Source organism: Macaca fascicularis, chromosome 17, assembly GCF_037993035.2.
Source record: "Macaca fascicularis isolate 582-1 chromosome 17, T2T-MFA8v1.1".
Classification (NCBI taxonomy): Eukaryota; Metazoa; Chordata; class Mammalia; order Primates; family Cercopithecidae; genus Macaca; species Macaca fascicularis.
The window spans coordinates 3,519,534-3,543,207 of record NC_088391.1 but is presented as its reverse complement, the minus strand read 5'-3'; the positions used below and the strand labels follow the sequence as shown (position 1 = coordinate 3,543,207).

At 40.5% G+C, this 23,674-nt stretch overlaps 1 long non-coding RNA gene and 1 pseudogene across 2 annotated transcripts in view; one reads left to right on the top strand and one right to left on the bottom strand.

Annotated features, from left to right (window-relative positions):
- Positions 1-23,674, bottom strand: part of LOC123569868 (uncharacterized) — a 662,349-nt gene that overhangs the window by 19,303 nt on the left and 619,372 nt on the right. The gene's annotated exons all lie outside the window — the stretch shown is intronic.
- On the top strand, positions 907-11,477 carry LOC102144730 (ATP-dependent RNA helicase DDX39A pseudogene; annotated as a pseudogene).

Below are 23,674 nucleotides of genomic sequence, written 5' to 3'. Positions count from 1 at the left end.
AATTGCAAATTTAAAAATAACTAGAAGAGCGTAATTAGATTGTAATACAAAGGATAAACGCTTGAGGGGAGGGGTAGCCCATTCTCCGTGATGTGATTATTACACATTGCATGCCTCTATCAAAAGATCTTATGTACCCCATAATATATATATATACCTCCTAGGTACCCACAAGGATAAAAAGTAAAAAAGTCAATCTCTCTCTCAAAAAAAAAATTAAAAGTTGAAAATGGCAATAGCCAAGCATTAAATGAAGCATGAGGGCTTTGTAAGCAAGGATTGTCCCTGTGTGACTCCATGGGTCACGTGCTTGTGAAGCCAGCCTTGGTGCAGAAGACAGAAGGGATATGATGGTACTTGGTTTGTGTCTTGGAAAGTAGGTGAATTGTGGTGCAAATATTGCCCTGGAACAGAGGGGGTCGAGCAGAGCGCCTACAGTGGGAAACTTGAGAACATTGACATTTCAGGGGTTGGCAGAGGAAGAGAACCTGTAAGGTAACAGGTAATGACACTCACTATGGAAAGAAGACAACCAAGAGAGGATGGTACCATGGACGCCAAGAGAAGAGAATTGTTCTCTGAGGAAGGCCTGGTCAACAGTCTTCAGAGATGGCTAAGCCATGCAGTGAATGATTAAGTCATTAGATTAACATTTAAAAGGTATGTGAGAACTTTGAGGAATAACTGTTTTAGTGGAGCACTGGAAACCAAAGCAAAATTGCATCAGATCGAGGAGTCAGCTGGAGGTGTGAATGCAATAGGAGGAGAGAACAACTGAGAATGCATTTAAATTGGCTTGGCTGTGAAGGAAAGGACAGAGATAGGCCAATGGTGGGAGGGGAATGTTGGGCCAAAGAAAAGTTTGTTTTTGTTTTTCAAGATGACAGAGGCATACAACATACTAACATGTGCACAGGACATGGTGAGTGGAGAGGGAGAGCTGAAAATCCAGAGGAAGTGGAGGAAATACTTGGTAGAGGGAGAGTCCTGAAGGAGGCAGGAGAGTCCAATGCAGAGCAGGTAGCGGAGTCGTGTTTAGAAGTCTCTTCTCCTGCATTTTTGGAGGAACAAAGCAAGAGAGCCCTGGTGTGGGCCAAGTCTGTTTGTTAATTTACAAACAGGAAGCTGCAATGGTTTCCATCTCACTTCCGTTTTCTCTGTGAAGAGGTAAGGCCATTTGTGGGAATGATAAGGGAAGAGGAATGGTCACAGGCTTATAGGTGTGGAGAGTTTCCCTTGAGCGTGGGAGGAAATGATGACTAGGAATTCCAAATGGAATCAAGGGCCCAGGGGAGGAATAGGACTGTGGATCCGAAAAAATATCTTCCTGTGTGTTTGTGTGATTTTTCTCCAATCACGCTCCCATACCAAGTGTGTGCAGGGAAGAGGTACAGCTGAACTGATCCCAAAATATGGATTCACCATGTGGAGGGAAAGAGATGGACAATGGCTACAGGATTTGGGTATTGGCATGCGTATGGTTGAAGTAGTAAGACTTGGAGTTCGAGCTGAATAGGAAAAAAAGTGAATACAGTAAGAAACACATGGGAATGAGGCAGAGGCTTATGGAGTCATTGAGAGATGGAAGATTTCACATAGTCAGAATTGGTGTGAAAATGCAGAAGGGAGGAATAGAGAGAAAGTGGGAGGGGAAAGAAACTGTGGCCACAGGGACTTTGTTGGAGTTGGACCATCAGGGTGATGGCCAGAGCCAGACCAGGCCATGGTTTCCATGAGTAGGATGAACACAAGGCCAACAGGCTCAAGCCTCTCACAAAGCCTGGAGCGGAAGGAGGGGAGGCCATGACCCGGGTGGCCATGTATTTGAGGAATGAAAGACGTAGCCAGGAGACTGGTCACTCCCAGAAGCAAGGGGAGGGAGTTGATAACACAGTTGAGTAGTAGAAGCATCGAAAAAGAAATGATTTGTGCAAGAGAGCAGAAGAATAACAGCTTGGAAACAAACATTAAGGACGTGTTGTCCTGAAGGGTGCAGTGTGGCGGGACACGCAACCTCTGCAAAAAGAACCATCAGAGCATCCAGCAGAGCCTCACTGAAGAGAGGAAAGCCTGTGCTCGCTAGCACAGTTACAGTACACCCCGGACTGAGGATCAGTGGCAGGAGGGGCGAGCACAACTTCTCTGATAGTCTGGCTGAATGCAGAACTCAGATGGAAAGTAGGCTCAGGAATGTAAATAAGAACTCTTCTTGAGATAAGCCGATATAAATATCCTTTTTCTGAAATGAGAGTGTGATAGCCACAATGGTTTTGATATTATTCTACACAATCCCTCTCTGGAGTTTTGGTATGGTAGTTACACGTTGAGTTAATTTAAGAAGCTGCCGAATTGTTTGCCAGAGTGACTGTCCCATTCTACTTGCCCACTAGCAATGTCCACATCACCCACTTTCTCTGCATCCTCACTAGTATTTGGCAATGTCACAATTTTTTATTTTAGACGTTTTAATAGGTGTGTAGTGGAAAGGCAAAGGAGCTAGAAGGGCTAAAGCAATTTTGAAAGAGAAAAAATAAAAGGCATAAGGCTGCCTGGTTTCAAAATTTATTATTCAATGAGAGTAATCAAGACTGTGTGGTATTGGCAGAGTTAGACGCATAGACTAATGGAACAGAGGAGGGACCTCAGAAAGACCTACACAGATATGCCTGACCGGTCTTCGACAAAGATGCAAAAGCAATTCATTGGAGGAAAGATAGTCCTTCATCAAATGACGCTGGGACAATCAAACATTCCAGACCCAATCTTCACACCTCATACAAAAAATTAGCTCTAACTAATCATTTCATTTGAAACTTTTAGAAAAAAAAGGGAGAAAATCTTTGAGACCTAAAGCAAGGCAAAGAATTCTTGGAGGAAAAACTGACAAACTAGTCTTCGTTAAAATCAAAAAGTTTTGCTTTGCAAAGGATCCTTTAAGAGGGTGAAAAGACAAGTTACAGATTTGGGAGAAAAAATTTGCAAACTAAAAATCTGACAAAGGACAGGTGTCTATAATATATACAGAAATCTCAAAACTGAACAGTAAAAACAGAAACAATTCCATTAGAAAATAGCGAAGGCTGGGAATTGGTGGCTCCGATGTCTCCCCATAGTCAGAAGTGTGGTGCTATCCACCTTAGCTTAGTACACAGGACAAAGGGATTGCTTTTACCCATCCACTGATTAATCCCAAACTTTGTAATGTGGAACACCCACAGAGACACTGCTTTGGAGAAAAGGTCTGGAAGGATAGAAAGAACTCCAGTATGAGGGAACACAACTGCTAAACTAATTAGAACTTAGAATTCTAATTCTAAATTCAAATTAAGAGTTGAGGAAACACCAGAATCTTTTAATTTTGCATTTCGGATCCTCAAGCATTTCTAGACAGTGCAGAAGCTAAAGATACCAATGAGAGGCTAGCAGACCACTAAGGGGCCACTGTTCGTGCACTAAGGGGCTGCTAAGATGTGCCTCTTTTGGACCCCATTTCCCAGGTGCTTGGTGTCCAGTGGTGAACTACACATTGTAACTCGTGTATCTGAATTGAGCTTGATTATTATTGCATTATAAAGCAAGATGCAGGAGTATTTTTGGTCACTTGAGGCTTGGGCTTTCTTAAACATGCAGTTAAGAACAATATTGTCCTTGGTCCACCTTCTGTTATTTCTTTTATGTTGATTCTATAGAGGTGAAGAGTGTTCAGAAACTTTATGGAATAAAATCTTGGCTGTCTAAAACCAAGACTTCCCCAAATTTAACATTATTTCAAAATCTCTTGAGGAAGAATATAGCTATCCATTTCTCGAGTATGAGAGTACCCTTTATCTTTGCTTATTTACCAGTGTGGAGGCTTCATAAATGAACTCCTAACAATGACCTTGCTACTCAGCTTAATACTCTGCTTCAATTCTTGAGTCAATTGCTAACAGATAAATACATTTTATTGTCACAGACCAATGAACTTATTGTTAAACTCTTGAGTAAAAACAAGATTTTGTGTTTTGTTTTCATTTTTCAACACAGCTTTTATCGGTAGTCATGATAGCGCATTAGATACTTAACATATATGCGCTTATGTTTCTCTTGTTTGAAAGCAGAATGAGTTTTTGAAACATAGAAATAAACCCCTACATTAAAGATAAAACCACTCAATTTAATGAGAGTTTATCCAAGGTGAAAAACCAGAAGATTGGATGCATTAAAAGTAACTTTAAAAGGAGTCAAAAATATTCTTTTGCATAGTGAGGTTTAAGAGAGAAGCTATAACTGATGTTAGCAGGGTTTTCTACTTCTGAAACACAGCTCATTCCATTAACCCTATTTATGTCTACATTTTGTCAAACACACCTTACAATTACTAAGTCCAGGCAGTCATGGAGTTGAGCTATTGTCAGCTTCCTTGGTCTCCCTTGTAGTCATCAGTAATTGTAAAACATAGAAAATGCTTCTGTTGGCTGCGATTCTTACCAAGGAAGAGACTGTGAAGACAGCTGTACATAGCAGATGAATTGGTAACTTAATGAGACCAGAATGTTATAACAAGTTTAGAAGTGAACATTCTTGAGAGGAAAAGTAGCTCAAGTTTGTGATAGGAATCCCCCAATTAGTAATTTAAACAGAGAAGCTCAGTTAATTATAGTATATTAATAAAACCATGAGGTAATCTTTAAATTCTGAACTCACTTTCCTGCAATATTATGGAAGAATGTGTCTTATCCTTTCTTGTGTGTTTTTATAAGAACTAGTTTGAACTAATCCTGTACAGAAAATCCACCTCCATCTGAAAAGCAAGGTTCTTTCTGTTGCTGAACATATCAGATTTCTGACAATGAATCCATTGTTCAAGATAGAAAATATTTTCATAATAAACCTGCAAGAAGTATTCAAGATGTATAAACTTGTTCACATATATGAGAACAAAGTGATCTTTTATCAGTACTTCTGATGGCACTATTACACATTTAAAATATCTGCATTGTGCTTATACCATATTCACCTGTCTAATTATGTGTTGTAAGCAATTTTTAAAACAGTAATTGTCATTGTAAAAGCTGTGCACTTCATTTTCTAAGAATTAAATCAGCCTAAAAACCTATGACCCATGGATTATCCAGTAAAATGCAAGAGAGAAGCAGAGAAATTTGAACCTGTCATTCCAATTAAAAAGGAATTTATAGTCCAAACTAGCATTCATAATTTCAGAGAAAATATAAAAAAATAGGGCCAGGCAAATAGGCTCACTTATTTTGTCCAGTTGTTCAGGGACAGTTCAGTTTAATGGTCATTTCATTTATTTATTCAGCTCTTCTATCATTCATTCGTAAGTTACTTGCTAATTCCTTGGGGGACAGTAATGAAGACAGTAGCGAGTAAAGAGTAGGGAAAACGGCCCTAGAGTACCTTGAGTAATTTGGTGGAGGAAGCACAAGGAAGTGCCTTGTGCACTTCCACGGGAACTCATGAATGGAATTAAGCCAATTCAGAAGGTCAGGGAGGGAGGTCTCTGAGGAAAATGTGTTTAAGTATGAATGGATGAGATTGTTTCGCATCTGAAATGGAATCGATTATGGATTTCCATGTGAAATGTCTTGGTGTAAATCTGAAGATACTGATGTGACCAGAGTAATTTAACAACCGACTAGCCCAGATCCCTTGAGGACAGGACCATGTGCTGTGCGTCTTTGTGTTTTTGGCACCCAGCAGTCTGCCAAGAGTGTGGTGCACACACAGTACATGCTATTGAAATAATTAATAAATAAACAAAAGCACTGCCCAGTTTGTTGCTTTTGGAAAACATGCCAATTTAGGTAACATATATTTTCAATTTTCGATAAAGTTTTTTTTTTTTTTTTTTTTTTTTTAGATGGAGTCTGGCTCTGTCACCCAGGCTGGAGTGCAGTGGCCCCATCTTGGCTCACTGCAAGCCCTACCTCCTGGGTTCACCCATTCTCCTGCCTCAGCCTTCCAAGTAGCTGGGACTATAGGTACCCACCACCACACCTGGCTAACTTTTTCTTTTTTTTTTTTTTTTTTTTTTTAGTATGGCTTACCATGTTAGCCAGGATGGTCTTGACCTCCTGATCCGCCTGCCTCGGCCTCCCAAAGTGCTGGGATTACAGGCGTGAGCCACCATGCCCGGCCAAAGAGCATGACTTTTGAAAAATCTTATTTTTAAATTTTGTTTTACACTGTATTTCTGATTTACTGGATTTGTTGAAACTTAACATGTCTGTAGACTGATTTGTATTTCCTCAAAGCTAAGTTGGATTTTGATATAAGCAGTTTTGCTACTATCATTGGGTAATACTGGCTTAATCTAGGCAAATACAAACGGATCTGGTTTCTAGAATTGCCTGGACTCCATTTTAAATGTGAAAGTTCTTCTATGCCTTTTTATAATCCTTTTCTTGAATGTTATTTATTTTGATCATGATGCTTAATTCTTACTCAGAACTTGCTAAGTAGAAAAAAATTAAAATTTCTTTTACTTTATGAAAAAGTCAAATATTTCCACTTTTTATGTTTTCTTCTTATGTTTCCCCTTTTCTCTCCAATATTACCATCTGCTTGTTTTATTCCTGTTCCCAGTGATACCCGCAGTGAAATTTCCATCCACAGTCTCTGTTGATTTATGCTCGGCTGTGTTTATTTCTGGCATTGCTAACTTTCTTGATATGTCTGGGACTTGGGCTTATTACACTAACTCTAGGTTCAGGTTTCCTTCTCACAACATTTACTCCACACCTACTTTGAACTTTTCTTAAGATGAGAGCTTAAATTACTAAATACGTTTCTTTCCCACTACAGATTTCAGGGCGGAAAAGAAGTGGTTACAGGGGAGAAAGAGAGTTCAAAATGTTCAAAAATGCCCAACTGTTTTCAAAACTTGGAAGTGAGGACAAGCATTTTTCTTTAATTGAACTTCAGATAGATCAGTCACCCTAGCAGTGGTTACCCTGGGGCATGTTCCCAGCATCCATTAGGCTGGTTGGCATTTGAATTGGTGACGCACTTCTCTCCAAACCCCGATAGATACCTGATGTTTAAATGGGCTTGTGGATTGCAAACCTTGCAAATGTCCTTAGAAGTCACAGAGTGTGCCTGGGTGAAAAGGAGGATCTGCTCATGGGTGGCCAATGTTTGTTTACAACAAAGGCCTGGGCTGGGAGTTTTAGTGGTGGCCAACCACTCACTTTGCAACAGATCACTGATGAAATTTGACTGTGGAACTTTCTTTTTGAATCCAGCTGTTAGTTTACATCCTGAAGGATAAGATTTGATCATTCTGCTAATTTTATCCTCCCTGATATAACTGCAGATGTTATTCAGATTCATAGGCAACTGACCTAAAATTTTACAGTTAATTGTCTCCAGAGATGTCATCTACATATGTGGATATCAGGGACAAGGTGCAGGTGATCACTGTCGAGAATCCTCGTCCAGGCTGCAGCAAGCAAGTATTTGCTATAGAAGAGCAGGTTGCCTTATGACTCAGGTGAACCCTATGGTTTATAAGGAAGATGACTTCTTTAGCCACACAAGTCTTCACTTCAGGAATATTTACAATGCCTCCACAAGGTGGAAAACCTTCAGGTATTATCCCCATATACCTCCGTTCGAGAGAACGATTATCCACATCCTATGATTAAAGGATGTGGATAAGCTTCATACAACGCAGCAGCGGCCAAAACAGCAGCAGCAAAACTTTGACAGTGGAAATAGCTCCAAGTCTGCGGTTTTATTTTTGTTTAGTTAGAGATGGAACGCCACACAGTAAATCTATCAGTTCCAAGTGCCAAATTAATAGAAGTGTTAGTGTGGCATTGAATTAGCAAAATGAGAAGCAGGGAATTGACAAAGAAAATGAATTATCATGCATCTTCTTATAAATTCAATAAGGAGATGCAAGAAATAAATCACCTGAACGGAACAAGGGCCAGATGGTGAATATGCATGTGCACGTGCATGTGTATTTATCATCCTCTGACATGGAGACTTAGCATAAGGTAGGGCTGGGGTGCAGTGGGCCAGGAAATAAGCTTGCAGTTCTTCTCGGTGTCCTTGAGCTTGAGGTAGTACTGCTGCGGTGTGTGCAGCGTGCACTTGGTCTCATCATCCACAAACACCTCCATGGGATCCTGCGTGGACTCCCTGCACACAGGCCAGATCTCCTTGCTGGAAGTGGCGAGGCTGAGGTGGTGGCTACAGTGATGTTTTGTGAATAAAGGAGAATGACCTAAAATGTGAAATGTTGTAATTACTAGTCTTCATCTTGACAGGATTTGCTTCTAGCTATAGCTCTCAAAAACTGGAAGGAGGGAAGAGAGATACGAAGATTTTTTCTTCCCTTGGAATACTTGGGTAAAATGACACATTCCAGATACACCAAGGGCCACCTATGTTCACAGAATAGCACCTACTCAAAGCCCATCTGTTGTAGGATTGAGGCTGCTGCTAACGCAAGTTACTTGTGAAATGGAATAACATTTTAGGGTATGTATATAGGCTTTGGGGTCTAAATTTTCTTCCTTTATTCCATAAGCGGTGGTTTTAAAGTCTACCTGTTGCCTGAGTCAATTTCAAGATGTAGCAAGACACAGTCCCTTCCTTCACAAGATGAATATACTATCCAGTGTAAAATATTTGTAATATACCACTTGATAAATGCTATGGTGGACAAGCACAGACTTCTGTAGAATCACAATCTAACTCAGGATTAGGGAAATGATGATGTCAGGAAAACCACTCAGAGAAGATCATGTCTGACTCAGTCCCCGTGTGGATTCCTACTCTTCTTCCTGACTTTGAAATGCCAGAGCACTGTGGCACCCAGTCTTTGGTTCTCTTCCCTTTTCTATCTTTATAACCTAAGGCTGAATGAAGACCTATCATTTTAAATTGCATTAATGTACCAAACTCATGTCTCAGCTCTGCCATTGCCCTTGGTGTGGAGCCTCAGAGTTTCACCCGCTCACGTCCTCTGTAGGTGTCTGCAGGTAACACAGATTAAGCCCGTGCCAAACTGACCTTTGGTTTTGTTTGTTTTTTTACTTATATTCTTGTTCCTCCTCTTGTATTCCCAAGTTCACACCATTTACAGTGCTGCGTAGGCCAGAATGCCTAGAAAACACTCTTGACTCCTTGCCCTGCTTATGTTTTAAACAGATCACGTCTCACTATGTCCGTCAGCACCACCCCAATTCAGACACCCAGTCCCCAGAGCAAAATACCTAAATCGTCTTTTAAAGGTCTCCCTGTGTGATGTTGTTGCCACAGGGTTCAAGCTTTGTCCTCTAACCCCTGCAGAGCTAGTAGCAAGATTCCATCTGTACCCTCTACTCATTGGTATGGCAATGACCTTGGGAATTGCATCCTCTCAATTCACAGTCAAAGTAGGAGGGCTTGCAGGATGGTTCCTGTTGACGGGGGTTGCTTTCTGAGAAGTCTCGCCAGCTCCATCCCTGCTTAACTTCTCAGTTTGGCTGTGTATTTTATTTTATTTTATTTTATTTTGAGGCAGAGTCTTGGTCTGTAGCCCAGGCTGGAGTGCAGTGGCGCAATCTCGACTCACTGCAAGCTCTGCCTCCCGGGTTCACGCCATTCTCCTGCCTCAGCTTCCCAAGTAGCTGGGACTATAGGCGCTGCCACCACGCCCGGCTAATTTTTGCATTTTCCGTAGAGACGGGGTTTCACCGTGTTAGCCAGGATGGTCTCGATCTCCTGACCTCATGATCTGCCCGCCTCTGCCTCCCAAAGTGCTGGGATTACAGGCGTGAGCCACAGTGCCTGGCCATTAGCTGGTAATTCTTATAATAGATGTAAATAATTAGCAACTGCATCCCCTTGCGGCATGCGGAGGAGAATGAGGAACCAGGGCCCTGCCTCTCTGCTCTCAGCAACACGGCAGAACAGGATGTGGAAAATGAGCTTTTGAATTATGAAGAAGAGCCCCAGGCTTCTCTAGGGAGCGCTCTGGTTCCCCGTAAGAAAGATGTCAAGGGATCCTACATTTCCATCCACATCTCTGGTTTCTGGGACTTTCTGCTGAAGCTGGAGCTCCTGCGGTCCAGCATGAGTGCATTCTCCAGGCCACCCTGGGCATGGACGTCCTGTGCCAGACCAAGTCCGGGACGGGTAAGACGATGGTCTTTGTGCTGGCCACAGTGCAGCAGATCCGGCCCGTCAACTGACAGGGGACAGTCCTGATCACATGCCACACAGGGGCACTGGCCTTCCAGATCAGCAGGGAGTATGAATGAGCACTTCTCCAAGTAGATGCCCAGTGTCAAGGTGTCTGTTTTTCGGAGGCCTCTTCATCAAGAAGAATGAAGAACTGTTGACGAACTGTCCCCATGTCAGGGTGGGGACCCCGGGTCAGATCGTGGCACTTGTGCAGAACAGGAGCCTCAACCTGAAGAATGTGAAGCACTTTGTGCTGGATAAGATGCTGGGGTGGCTGGACCTGTGGCAGGACATGCCGGTGGCCTCCCACCTGATGTTCCGGCAGAAGCAGTGAGTCGTGTTCAGTGCCACCCTGAGCAAGGAGATCTGGCCTGTGTGCAGGGAGTCCATGCAGGATCCCATGGAGGTGTTTGTGGATGATGAGTGCACGCTGCCTGCACTGCAGCAGTACTACCTCAAGCTCAAGGACACTGAGAAGAACCGCAAGCTTTTCGATCTCCTGGACATGCTGGAATTAAAGCACGTGGCAATCTTCATCAAGCCGGTGCAGCCCTGCAGTCCCCGGCCCAGCTCCTCATGGAGCAGAACTTCCTGGCCATGGCCCACGAGGAACGACTGTCACACTATCAGCAGTCCAGGGATTTCCAGTGGTGGATCCTGGTGGATCAATCTGTTTGCAGTCAGTTGCAACATCCACAGGGATATGGAGGCTTGAGAAGATATTTGGCATAAACCATTGGCTGCAGACATTTTTCTTTATAAAATCTTCGACGGCCTCTGTGCAAATCTGTCGTTAACTTCTCTTCTACTCTTTTGTCATCGTCCACACCATGATCCCATCCACTTCACTGGAGGAATTTACCGAGGCAGCTCCAAGCCTATGTCTCTGCAGGTTTGCTCAAAGTCCCCGTATTCACTTTCAATCACTTCCTAACCATTGTAGGAACTGAGTGATTCAACATCTTCTTAACTATGACATGCCTGAAGACTCAGACACCTACCTCCACCCAGTGGCTCGTGCAGGTTTTTTTGGCACTAAAGGCCTGTCCATCACTTTTGTGTCTGAGGAGAATGACGCCAAAATCCTCCAGGACATCCAAGACCGGTTTGAAGGTAATGTGACAGAGCTTCTGGAGGAAAGCAGCATCTCCACACATGGTGAGCAGAGTCCTGACTATGGGCCTCGATGGCCTGGAGCGGCCCTGCTGCCCGTGTGTGGCTTCCTGTGTGCCAGCTGGGTCTCTCTTTGGACTGTCCAAAAGCTGCAGATTCGTGTAAGAATATTACTATGAAAAAAAAAAGAAAGATATTTTATAGACATCTCCCCCTTCCCTTTAGGATGTGAGGTTATAAGGGAGGTGAGGAAAGTTTGTTTTGATTGTGCTAAGAAAGAAGCCAATCTTTTGGTTTACCCGAATTTACAAGGATATTATATCATTTTTCCTTTTGAAATGGGTCTTTTTAATACAATGCAGGCACTTAATCCATGTCTACACAAATGCCAAACATCTGGATGAGAATAAAAATTTAGTCAAAAATAGATATTTCCAAATAACTGGATGTTTGATCTAAAATAAATCAAATAACCTCATTTTTTTTTTTTTTGCTGTATTTTTCACACTGAAATTGGATGCTTTGTACTTACTTGCTGGATCTGTCAAAGCCTTTTTTAAAAAATGAGTAACTGAAAATTAGGACGAAGCTCTCAGAAATACAATGGGAGTGTCTCTAGGTGACGTGAGGAAAGCTTCTAGAAACATCTTTCCAGTTTTGAGAAGCTCTCTGCCAGTCCTCCAGGCTGAGAAAACTGAGTCAGCCAGGGAGGTTTGAGAGGTTTACTCACCAGTTTCCTAAGCCTCTAACAGGTGCAGGATTACTCTCCTAGTTCTTACTGGAACACACAGAATATCTCCTTTAATCAGCGAGGAGAAAGCACCTACAAAGCGGCCTCCGTGGAAGCCTGGAGGCTTCAGGGAACAAAAGGGTTATGTTGTCCCAGGGATAGCGTTATCCTTTGTTATGTGTATTAATTAATATGGAGGGAAAGGCAGGACTACATTTGTTAAAACGGTTTGTGGTAAGTCAGTCAGCCGCTGTGCTGACTGATTTACAGTGGGCAGAAAGCACAGTGGCCTATGACTAACATCCAGGGCTCGGTGTGATTAGATCATAAAACTTTATTGTATGGTTATTTATTTATATTTCTATAAATTAAACAGGCATTTGACCTGAGTGGTATACAGATTTGTAAAAGAAAAAAGAAAAATTACTTATTTTGATAGTGTTTGATCCAGAGGCACAAATTTGATGACCATCACCATGAAATTAGAAGCAGCACAAATTGATTTCTTGCTTGCTCAACTACATAGCTTATCTTTTGTTTGATTTTAGGAAATGGATCAAAGCACACACAATAGTTAATTGTTAATATACTTCTTAAAATATGCTAAATGTTCTTGTTTAATTCGCTGGTGGGGCAGCAAAGATGGTAACACTTTTTCTGATCTTGCTTCTATATTGTTTGGCGTCTACCAGTACATTGTGAGAAACATTGTAGTAGTAGGTAAAATGGTTTTGTACAAAAGTAAGGTTTTTTCCTTATTGTGGATAAGCATCTCTAAGAAATATTATTTATACATACTATTTACCAGAATTAACTGCCTGAATATTTTATATTTGGGATTTTGTTGGTATCCTGGGAGCCCCAGCCCTTATTTTCTCCAGGTGAGTTAGCTCCAGGAGGCAAGGAGATAGTGTTCCCATTACCAGCGATTGGTGTGGGGACTTGGCTGTCTGGGTCAGTATAGGGCCCCAAATCATTCCCATCAGTCACTTGACAGCAAGAGGGAGACAACTTCACTCCTGGTTGCCTTGAAGGTATCCTAGTCTGCCCTAAAGGCAAAACCTATTCTGGCACCAGCCAGGTTGACCTAGGGCAGCCATCCTCACCTTTCAAGTGCTGCCAAAACCACAGAGCACTCAGGAGAGCTTCACACTGCACCTCCACCTCTTCTTAATAAACATCATCATTTCATAGTTACAAGGTGCCATCTATTTACCCAGAGAGATGAATCTGGTGACCATTCAGACCTTACAACTCTGGCTGCTTTGAGGAAGGGTGCCCTCAGTTTCCCTGAGGTCAAGATGTTCTATTGTGACTGAAAGTTAGTGCTGAAGGAGAAGGATGCCAGTGTAAATGTTCACTCATGCCCCTCCACTGCCCCCCTTCTGAGTCTGCAGTCTGCAATGTCAATTATACCACTCTGTATGTATTATACCACTCTGTATGTATTATACCACTCTGTATGTATTATACCACTCTGCCTTTGCCTACCCATAGCTTAGCTCTCACTAATGAGAACATATTTGGTTTTTCTCTTACTGAGTTACTTCACTTAGAATAATGGCCTACAGCTCCATCTAAGTTGCTGCAAAAGACATTATTTTATTTTTTATGGCTGTGTGGTATTCCATGGTAATATATATATCACATTTTCTTTATTCAAAAATCAATTGATGTACACTTATGTTGGTCCCACATCTTTGCAATTGTGTACTGTGCTGTAATGAACATATGCATGCAGGTGTTCTTTTGATATGATGATATATTTTTCTTTGGGTAGATACTCACTAGTAAGATTGCTAGATTGAATGGTAGATCGACTTTTAGTTCTTGGAGAAGAAAAACAATTTAGTTATAATGATTCAAAATAATAGCCAAAGGAAAATCATGGTCCAGGAAAACGGAATGACCCTCAGTTTCCTTTTGTCCTCTGGCCCCCCAAAGGTGTTGCTTGTTGGGAAAATAAAATCGCCACAGAGAATCAAACATCTAAACTTCCGGGAAGTCAAACAGTAGTTTGTTAAATAAAGGACTTTCCTGCTCTAAGTAAATATGGTACGAAAAAGCTAACCACCTTTCTTTGGAAGGGCCTTTTAGAATTGACTTTGCTTTTCTTAATTTGGACTTGGGCTTGGGTTGAGGCAGCTAAAAGTAGTTGTTATTCTCAATGTTGTTTCTACATGAATCTCTAGTGGAAAAAAAAAAAAACTTTGCATGAATTGATTAAAATAACTGCAAAGGCATTTAAGGCAGGTGGTTTAAAACACAGACCGAGTGGCTTTGCAACAGATTATTCCTGTATGCATGTGCAAAATGGTCACTCCATTGCTAGAAGTACAACAGTGTAGATGAAAAACATCAGTGTATGTGGGGAATCTGAAGACCACCTTCTTTGTTGGCTGTGGCTGAAGGCAGAAATAACTATAATCACTTTTTACTGCCTAAAGATTTTATATAAGCAAACTCCAGCCATAAGCCTTGAAAGTGGGATTGTTTTCTCAGCCTTTTCTCCAACCGCCCTGGACCACTTCTTATTATGCTTTTTTGCCAAGTTTTCATAGGTTTTGGTAGTTTGGTCTTTGCAGCTCACCAACTGGCATTAGGGAAACACCCTTTACTTTTTAGTGTGGCCTCTGTTGATTATGATTTTGGTGGCAAGGTAGAAAATGAGCATGTATTAACAAATAATAAAAGCACATCTCTCAAGTTCATTTGCACTCTGAAGATGAGATTGTGAAAGGTTAAGCTGTCAAGTAAATGGGAACGCACTGAGATGGCTGGACCTTGTCCAACGGTACCTGTAGCAGCTGTCAACCTAATTAAGCCAGATGTGTGTTCAATGTAAACGGACCTCCCAAGAGGAATAATAACAGATTTCAGGCTCTGGAAAGAGACAAAAGATAGGGGAGGGGATGGGTAGAAGAGAGGTGAGGCTGAGATCTATAGAATGTTTCTGATGTCAGTGTGACTCCTACCTGGAAGACTCTTAGCTCATTAGTGTCACCTGGATTGAACTTGGTTGAAACAGTTGTATGGGTGGGTGAGAAAAGAGGTTTAAGTGAAGTCTGAGTACATTTTCATAGTCAACAAACTGATATTTGCTAAACTCTTTCATCTTCAACACATACACACATGCACGCACACACACACACACACACACACACAAAACCTTAGCCTGACTTTAAATCCTTAGTAATTTAAAAAATGACATTTAAGCCATGCCAACTTTGACAGCCCTTCAAGGGAGTATGTGATCCATGAGCCAAGAAAAGGACACCAACAGGCTTTCAGATGCTCTCAGATTACATGCGATTCACAAATCAGGATGCATGTTGGTTATACTTTCTGCAACCCTACTGACGACTTAAAACAAACATTCTGTAAACCGTAAAATGTGAGGTACAATAGTGTTATGTTAAAAAAACACTATAACTTCCAGACAATTTTTTCCATTCATGCTATAAAATGTCATATCTCCAAAACAGAAGTGTTTGAGAAGCAGACCTTTAAGCTTAGCCAGGAAAATGCTTCTCAGAAAATTTTCCTTCACGTTGCTGAATTTAGTAACTACCTTGATGAAACCAGTTCTAAGTTGCTATGTCTCTAAGAAAATTATAAGAAACAGCCAGCCCCTTTTGAGAACTTGGTAGCTGCTTAATACTTTGTTTATAGAGAAACTTCATTGATTTTGATTGATTGACATTAAATACTATTTATTAAACAAACATGTATTTACTCTGTGCCAGACACAGTTTTGAGTACTTTGTGAAATTAACTTATTTCATGCTTATAGCAACCGCACAAAGTAGGTACCATTAATAACCCCATTTTACAAAACAACAGAGCCCAAGAAAGATTAAGTGGCTTACTGAGGTCGCACAGTTACATGCCTAATATACAGAAATGTTGATGATCTAGTAGGATCCTCTCTTGTAGGAGGGACCAGAGTAAAGAATGTTGATACAAATCTTTCCAGAATAGCATAGATTCCACTGCAAATGGCAAACTTCTATCTCAGTAGATGGAGATTTTGAGAACAATCAAACAAGTGAGATTAGACCTCAGTGTGATGTGCAACGCTTATGTGGCACACAAGAGAACTGAAAGTCAAGGCTGAGTCTTAAATCTTGCTCAAGTAAAGTGGGCATTATTTAACGTATCCACCTCAACTTGACACTTAACTCTTCTTATTTGACAGAGTTAGTGATGGAGGAAATTCACTAAATCATTCATTCATTCTAGGTGCCAGGCACTGTGTTGACTTCTAGAAGAACCACACATGGTACAGACCTTAAGGAACACAGAACCTACATAGTGGATTGAACAGTGTCCTTCCCAAATTCACATCTACCTGGAACCTCAGAATGTGACCTTATTTGGAAATAAGGTCTTTGCAGATATAATTAATTCAGATGAGGTCATACTGGATTACATGGGCCTCACATTCAATGATTTGTGTTCTTTTAAGAGGAGACATTCGCAGAGACAAAGACACACAGGGAAGAAGGCCGTGAAGGCAGAAATTGGAGCGATACATTTGCAAACCAAGGAACGCCTTGGAACAGAGGCATTGTAACCCAAAAGGCATGGAACAGATTCTCCCTCAGAGTCTCCAGATGGAAAATGACCCTGCCAACGCCCTGGCTTCAGACTTCTGGCCTCCAGAACTGTGAAAGAGTAAGTTCCTGTTGCTTTAAGCTGCCCCGTTTGTGGTACTTAGCTATGGCAGCCCCAAGAAACGACAGGTTTGGGTACCAGGAAATGAGGTGCTGCTGTAACAAATGCCTAAAAATATGGAAGTGGGTTTGAGACTGAGTAATGGGCAGAGGCTGGAAGAATTTTGGGGACTATGATAGAGAAAACCCAGATTGCCACAAAGAAAGGATTTGTGGCAATGTGGAGTGAAAAGCAATTCTGGTGAGAATTCAGATGGCTGTGAGGAACAGGGTAGAGAAAGCTTACGGCATCTGAGAGAAAACATGACAGCTTGGCAGAAATATGAATGTTAAACATGCTCCTGGTGAGGTCTCAGAAGGAAATGATGAACATATTATTAGGCACAGAAGGAAAAGCCAGCCTTGTGACAGGAAATTTAGCTTGATTTAAGATCTTGAACCATGGGTCCTATCTCCTTTATTATTGCTAGTTAGAGAAATGATTGTACAGCAGACATTTTTTGAGCTAAATACTATGATATAATAAAATTATACATATTATCTTTTTTCCAATTTCAATCCTTCCCCCAAATCGTAAAAGAGACAAATCAGTTCAATGTTTGATGTTCCACATAAATAAATTTTAAGTTATTAAATGAGAAAGAAAAGCAGAGATCTGACTTTATACAACATTGTTTAAGAACTGGAAGAAATCACCTAGATTTTTCTTGGTAGGATGTGTTTAACCCCTTGATACCATCTCTATGAAATCATCAAATAGTTTTGTTTATACATTTTTTACTTCGTATATTAATTTATCTGTGACAGTACAATTCCAATTATTAAAATGTTTTTCATTCATATGTTGACCAGCTGGGATTCTTTTCTCCATAATGACCCAGAATGTCTCTTAAGCCTGTGTGTTACAGACTCTTCTAAATATTAGAAAATGTGTTACCTGACAAATCTTGTCTTCATTTCAGTCCTGTGAATTATTCTTCGCAAGCAGTGTTTAAGAGCCTTTTGCTATGCCAGTGACACTGTGTGCAGTGTTATAATTGATGTTTCCTTTAATGTATGATGTTTAAAGCAGAGTACCAAAATTGAAGGAAGTCCTGATCACAACAGAATATAGCAGGATGTGCACATCTCTTGTTCTGGCACTCTACTTCTATTACTTCATATTAAAACTACATTTTACTAAACCAGCCACTTCACATAGTTGCATCACATTATAGTTTAAAGCAATTGATTTCACTCAGTGATAGTTACATACATTCTCAAGATGACAAAAAATTGTCACAATGAAAAGTTTTGGATATTATATAAATATACATGCTAGGTAAAATATAATATGGAAAATATATTTCTATAATATATTGTATATGTTAATCACTGATGAAATATAACTATTTTTATACCCAAAAGTATTCTGGCACATGAACTAAAGGGCAAAAAGTTTTCTCTATAAATCTGTGAAAAAATAAAGTTTTAAATATAGATTGAGGAGTATGTGATTTGTATTTTTAATTAAAAATTATTTCATATTGATAAATATAGGATAAAATGTGTTTGGGATGTGCAAAGATTACACATTTGACTTTTATAGATAGCCAAATATTAGCTACATTAAAAAAAAAACTGAATTTTTTAGATTTTATAGCGCTACTGGTGACTGGTAATGAGGTATTCACAGGAAGCTATTGCATTTGAGATACGCTGCATGCCATACTAAAAGCTAATGCCCACCTCAAATACCAGAACACCTGTAACAGATAAGGGTTTTCAACTTTTGGTAGTCAGTTGCCACTTTTGCCTAGTGAAAACAGTGTAGAAGCTTTGGTTCTATGGAATTAAAAAAATAATAATGCATCAACACAGTAATAATTGCAACAATTATACAACATTTTTATTTATCAACTATTCCTTGAAACTTCTGCTTCCATTCATTATGGAGTAGCTTACAGAAGACCAATAAGCCAACTTGAAAACAGAAAAATTTGACTAAATCATTTGTCTGAATACAACGGAGAGCTGCCAACCCAACTAGAAATTGAAAGATGAGGAGTTTGCAGGGAAAAAAAAAACCTCAGAGACTTACAAGGTCACTCTAAGAGTCACTCTTCTTTGGGCTTTTTAAAATTGGTCCACAAATTAGAAGCCATGGTTATAAGTAGAGAAATACAAATAAGAAGCAAAGAAATCAGCAGACTATTTGGTAATCTCACAGGACTAAAGAAGAATAAGCTAAAGTTTGTGACTTCAAAACAGCTGAGATGTGAAAACAGCTGAGATGTGAAATCAAGTTATTGGTGAGAAAAGAGAGATAAAGAATTAGGACATTTTTTTTTTCTCCCCTAGAGGCGTTTGCTGAATTCTAAAGAGGGATAAGAAGCTCATCAGAAAGCCACTGAAAAACATAATGGAATTTTCTGGAAATATTTAGAGACAATAATCATACTCAAGAACCATGACAGAAGAAACCTGAGGATTTCAGGTTGACCAACTGGAGGGCAGTGTCCTAGAAATGAGTGTAAACTACAAGGAGACAGAGCCTTAAACACATTCTAACCTAGCTTCCAGTTAGCCTTGTCCTAAATTAGATTAAGATGATATGCCTTGACTGAATCTCACCATCAGAGGACATGTTGTAACCTTTCTGGAGGAGAACAATCCAGAGTCTCCCTGATTTTTTATAGATAATATTTAATACTCAATAAAAAATTAGCAAACTTCTTACCAATGATCCAGTTAATAGAAGTATGAAAAACAGATACAAAAATAACCAAGATTAGTGTGCTCCAAAATGTAGAATTCGTAAAATAATAAAATCTTAGAATTGAAAAATGTAATAACTGAAATTAAGAAGTTAAAAGATGAGCTCATAGTAGCTACGATATAGTAGAAGACAGAATTGGTGAACTGAAAAATAATCACTGAAACATTTCCAGACTAAAAAATGAGTGGAAAATAAAAAAAAGGGATATGGTTAAGAAAAATCAAAATAATTTTTCTCATTAAGATTTGCTTTAGGATATTTACAGGGCAGAGCAAGATGGCCGAATAGGAACAGCTCCAGTCTCCAGCTCCCAGCGCGAGCAACACAGAAGACAGGTGATTTCTGCATTTTCAACTGAGGTACTGGGTTCATCTCACTGGGGAGTGCCAGACAATCAGTGCTGGTCAGCTGCTGCAGCCGCACCAGCGAGAGCTGAAGCAGGGCGAGGCATCCCCTCACCTGGAAAGCGCAAGAGGGAAGGGAATCCCTTTTCCTAGCCAGGGGAACTGAGACACAACACCTGGAAAATTGGGTAACTCCCACCCCAATACTGCCCTTTACCAAGGGTTTTAGCAAACGGGCACACCAGGAGATTATATCCCACACCTGGCCGGGAGGGTCCCAAGCCCACGGAGCCTCCCTCATTGCTAGCACAGCAGTCTGAGATCTAACTGCAAGGCAGCAGTGAGTCTGGGGGAGGGGCACCCACCATTGCTGAGGCTTAAGTAGGTAAACAAAGCCACTGGGAAGCTCGAACTGGGTGGAGCCCACAGCAGCTCAAGGAGGCCTGCCTGTCTCTGTAGACTCCACCTCTGGGGACAGGGCACAGCTAAACAACAACAGAAAAAAAAAAAAAAGCAGAAACCTCTGCAGATGCAAACGACTCTGTCTGACAGCTTTGAAGAGAGCAGTGGATCTCCCAACACGGAGGTTGAGATCTGAGAACGGACAAACTGCCTGCTCAAGTGGGTCCCTGACCCCTGAGTAGCCTAACTGGGAGACATCCCCCACTAGGGGCAGACCTACACCCCACACCTCACACGGTGGAGTACACCCCTGAGAAGAAGCTTCCAAAGCAAGAATCAGACAGGTACACTTGCTGTTCAGCAATATTCTATCTTCTGCAGCCTCTGCTGCTGATACCCAGGCAAACAGGCTCTGGAGTGGACCTCAAGCAATCTAATGAGCAAAATAACCAGTTAATATCATAACGGCAGGATCAAGTTCACACATAACAATATTAACCTTAAATGTAAATGGACTAAATGGTCCAATGAAAAGACACAGACTGGAAAACTGGATAAAAAGTCAAGACCCATCAGTTTGCTGTATTCAGGAGACCCATCTCACATGCAGAGACATACATAGGCTCAAAATAAAGAGATGGAGGAAGATCTACCAAGCAAATGGAGAACAAAAAAAAGCAGGGGTTGCAATACTAGTCTCTGATAAAACAGACTTTAAACCATCAAAGATCAAAAGAGACAAAGAAGGCCATTACATAATGGTAAAGGTATCAATTCAACAGGAAGAGCTAACTATCCTACATATATATGCAACCAACACAGGAGCACCCAGATTCAAAAGCAAGTCCTTAGAGACTTACAAAGAGACTTAGACTCCCATACAATAATAATGGGAGACTTCAACACCCCACTGTCAACATTAGACAGATCAACGAAACAAAGTTAACAAGGATATCCAGGAATTGAACTCAGCTCTGCAGCAAGCAGACCTAATAGACATCTACAGAACTCTCCACCCCAAATCAACAGAATATACATTCTCAGCACCACATCACTTATTCCAAAATTGATCACATAATTGGAAGTAAAGCACTCCTCAGCAAATGTACAAGAACAGAAATTATAACAAACTGTCTCTCAGACCATAGTGCAATCAAACTAGAACTCAGGACTAAGAAACTCAATCAAAACCACTCAACTACATGGAAACTGAACAACCTGCTCCTGAATGACTACTGGGTACATAACGAAATGAAGGCAGAAATAAAGATGTTCTTTGAAACCAATGAGAACAAAGATACAACATACCAGAATCTCTGGGACACATTTAAAGCAGTGTGTAGAGGGAAATTTATAGCACTAAATGCCCACAAGAGAAAGCAGGAAAGATCTAAAATTGACACTCTAACATCGCAATTAAAAGAACTAGAGAAGCAAGAGCAAACACATTCGAAAGCTAGCAGAAGGCAAGAAATAACTAAGATCAGAGCAGAACTGAAGGAGATAGAGACACAAAAAACCCTCCAAAAAATCAATGAATCCAGGAGTTGGTTTTTTGAAAAGATCAACAAAATTGATAGACCACTAGCAAGACTAATAAAGAAGAAAAGAGAGAAGAATCAAATCGACGCAATTAAAAATGATAAAAGGGATATCACCACCAACCCCACAGAAATACAAACTACCATCAGAGAATACTATAAACACCTCTACGCAAATAAACTAGAAAATCTAGAAGAAATGGATAATTTCCTGGACACTTACACTCTTCCAAGACTAAACCAGGAAGAAGCTGAATCCCTGAATAGACCAATAGTAGGCTCTGAAATTGAGGCAATAATTAATAGCCTACCAACTAAAAAAAGTCCAGGACCAGATGAATTCACAGCTGAATTCTACCAGAGGTACAAGGAGGAGTTGGTACCATTCCTTCTGAAACTATTCCAATCAATAGAAAAAGAGGGAATCCTCCCTAACTCATTTTATGAGGCCAACATCATCCTGATACCAAAGCCTGACAGAGACACAACAAAAAGAATTTTAGACCAATATCCCTGATGAATATCGCTGTAAAAGTCCTCAATAAAATACTGGCAAACCGGATCCAGCAGCACATCAAAAAGTTTATCCACCATGATCAAGTGGGCTTCATCCCTGGGATGCAAGGCTGGTTCAACATTCGCAAATCAATAAACGTAATCCAGCATATAAACAGAACCAAAGACAAAAACCACATGATTATCTCAATAGATGCAGAAAAGGCCTTCGACAAAATTCAACAGCCCTTCATGCTAAAAACGCTCAATAAATTCGGTATTGATGGAACATACCTCAAAATAATAAGAGCTATTTATGACAAACCCACAGCCAGTATCATACTGAATGGGCAAAAACTGGAAAAATTCCCTTTGAAAACTGGCACAAGACAGGGATGCCCTCTCTCACCACTCCTATTCAACATAGTGTTGGAAGTTCTGGCTAGGGCAATCAGGCAAGAGAAAGAAATCAAGGGTATTCAGTTAGGAAAAGAAGAAGTCAAATTGTCCCTCTTTGCAGATGACATGATTGTCTATTTAGAAAACCCCATTGTCTCAGCCCAAAATCTCTTTAAGCTGATAAGAAACTTCAGCAAAGTCTCAGGATACAAAATTAATGTGCAAAAATCACAAGCATTCTTATACACCAGTAACAGACAGAGAGCCAAATCATGAATGAACTTCCATTCACAATTGCTTCAAAGAGAATAAAATACCTAGGAATCCAACTTACAAGGGATGTAAAGGACCTCTTCAAGGAGAACTACAAATCACTGCTCAGTGAAATAAAAGAGGACACAAACACATGGAAGAATATACCATGCTCATGGATAGGAAGAATCAATATTGTGAAAATGGCCATACTGCCCAAGGTAATTTATAGATTCAATGCCATCCCCATCAAGCTACCAATGAGTTTCTTCACAGAATTGGAAAAAATTGCTTTAAAGTTCATATGGAACCAAAAAAGAGCCTGCATCTCCAAGACAATCCTAAGTCAAAAGAACAAAGCTGGAGGCATCACGCTACCTGACTTCAAACTATACTACAAGGCTACAGTAACCAAAACAGCATGGTACTGGTACCAAAACAGAGATCTAGACCAATGGAACAGAACAGAGTCCTCAGAAATAATACCACACATCTACAGCCATCTGATCTTTGATAAACCTGAGAAAAACAAGAAATGGGGAAAGGATTCCCTATTTAATAAATGGTGCTGGGAAAATTGGCTAGCCATAAGTAGAAAGCTGAAACTGGATCCTTTCCTTACTCCTTATACGGAAATTAATTCAAGATGGATTAGAGACTTAAAATGTTAGACCTAATACCATAAAAACCCTAGAAGAAAACCTAGGTAATACCATTCAGGACATAGGCATGGGCAAGGACTTCATGCCTAAAACACCAAAAGCAATGGCAACAAAAGC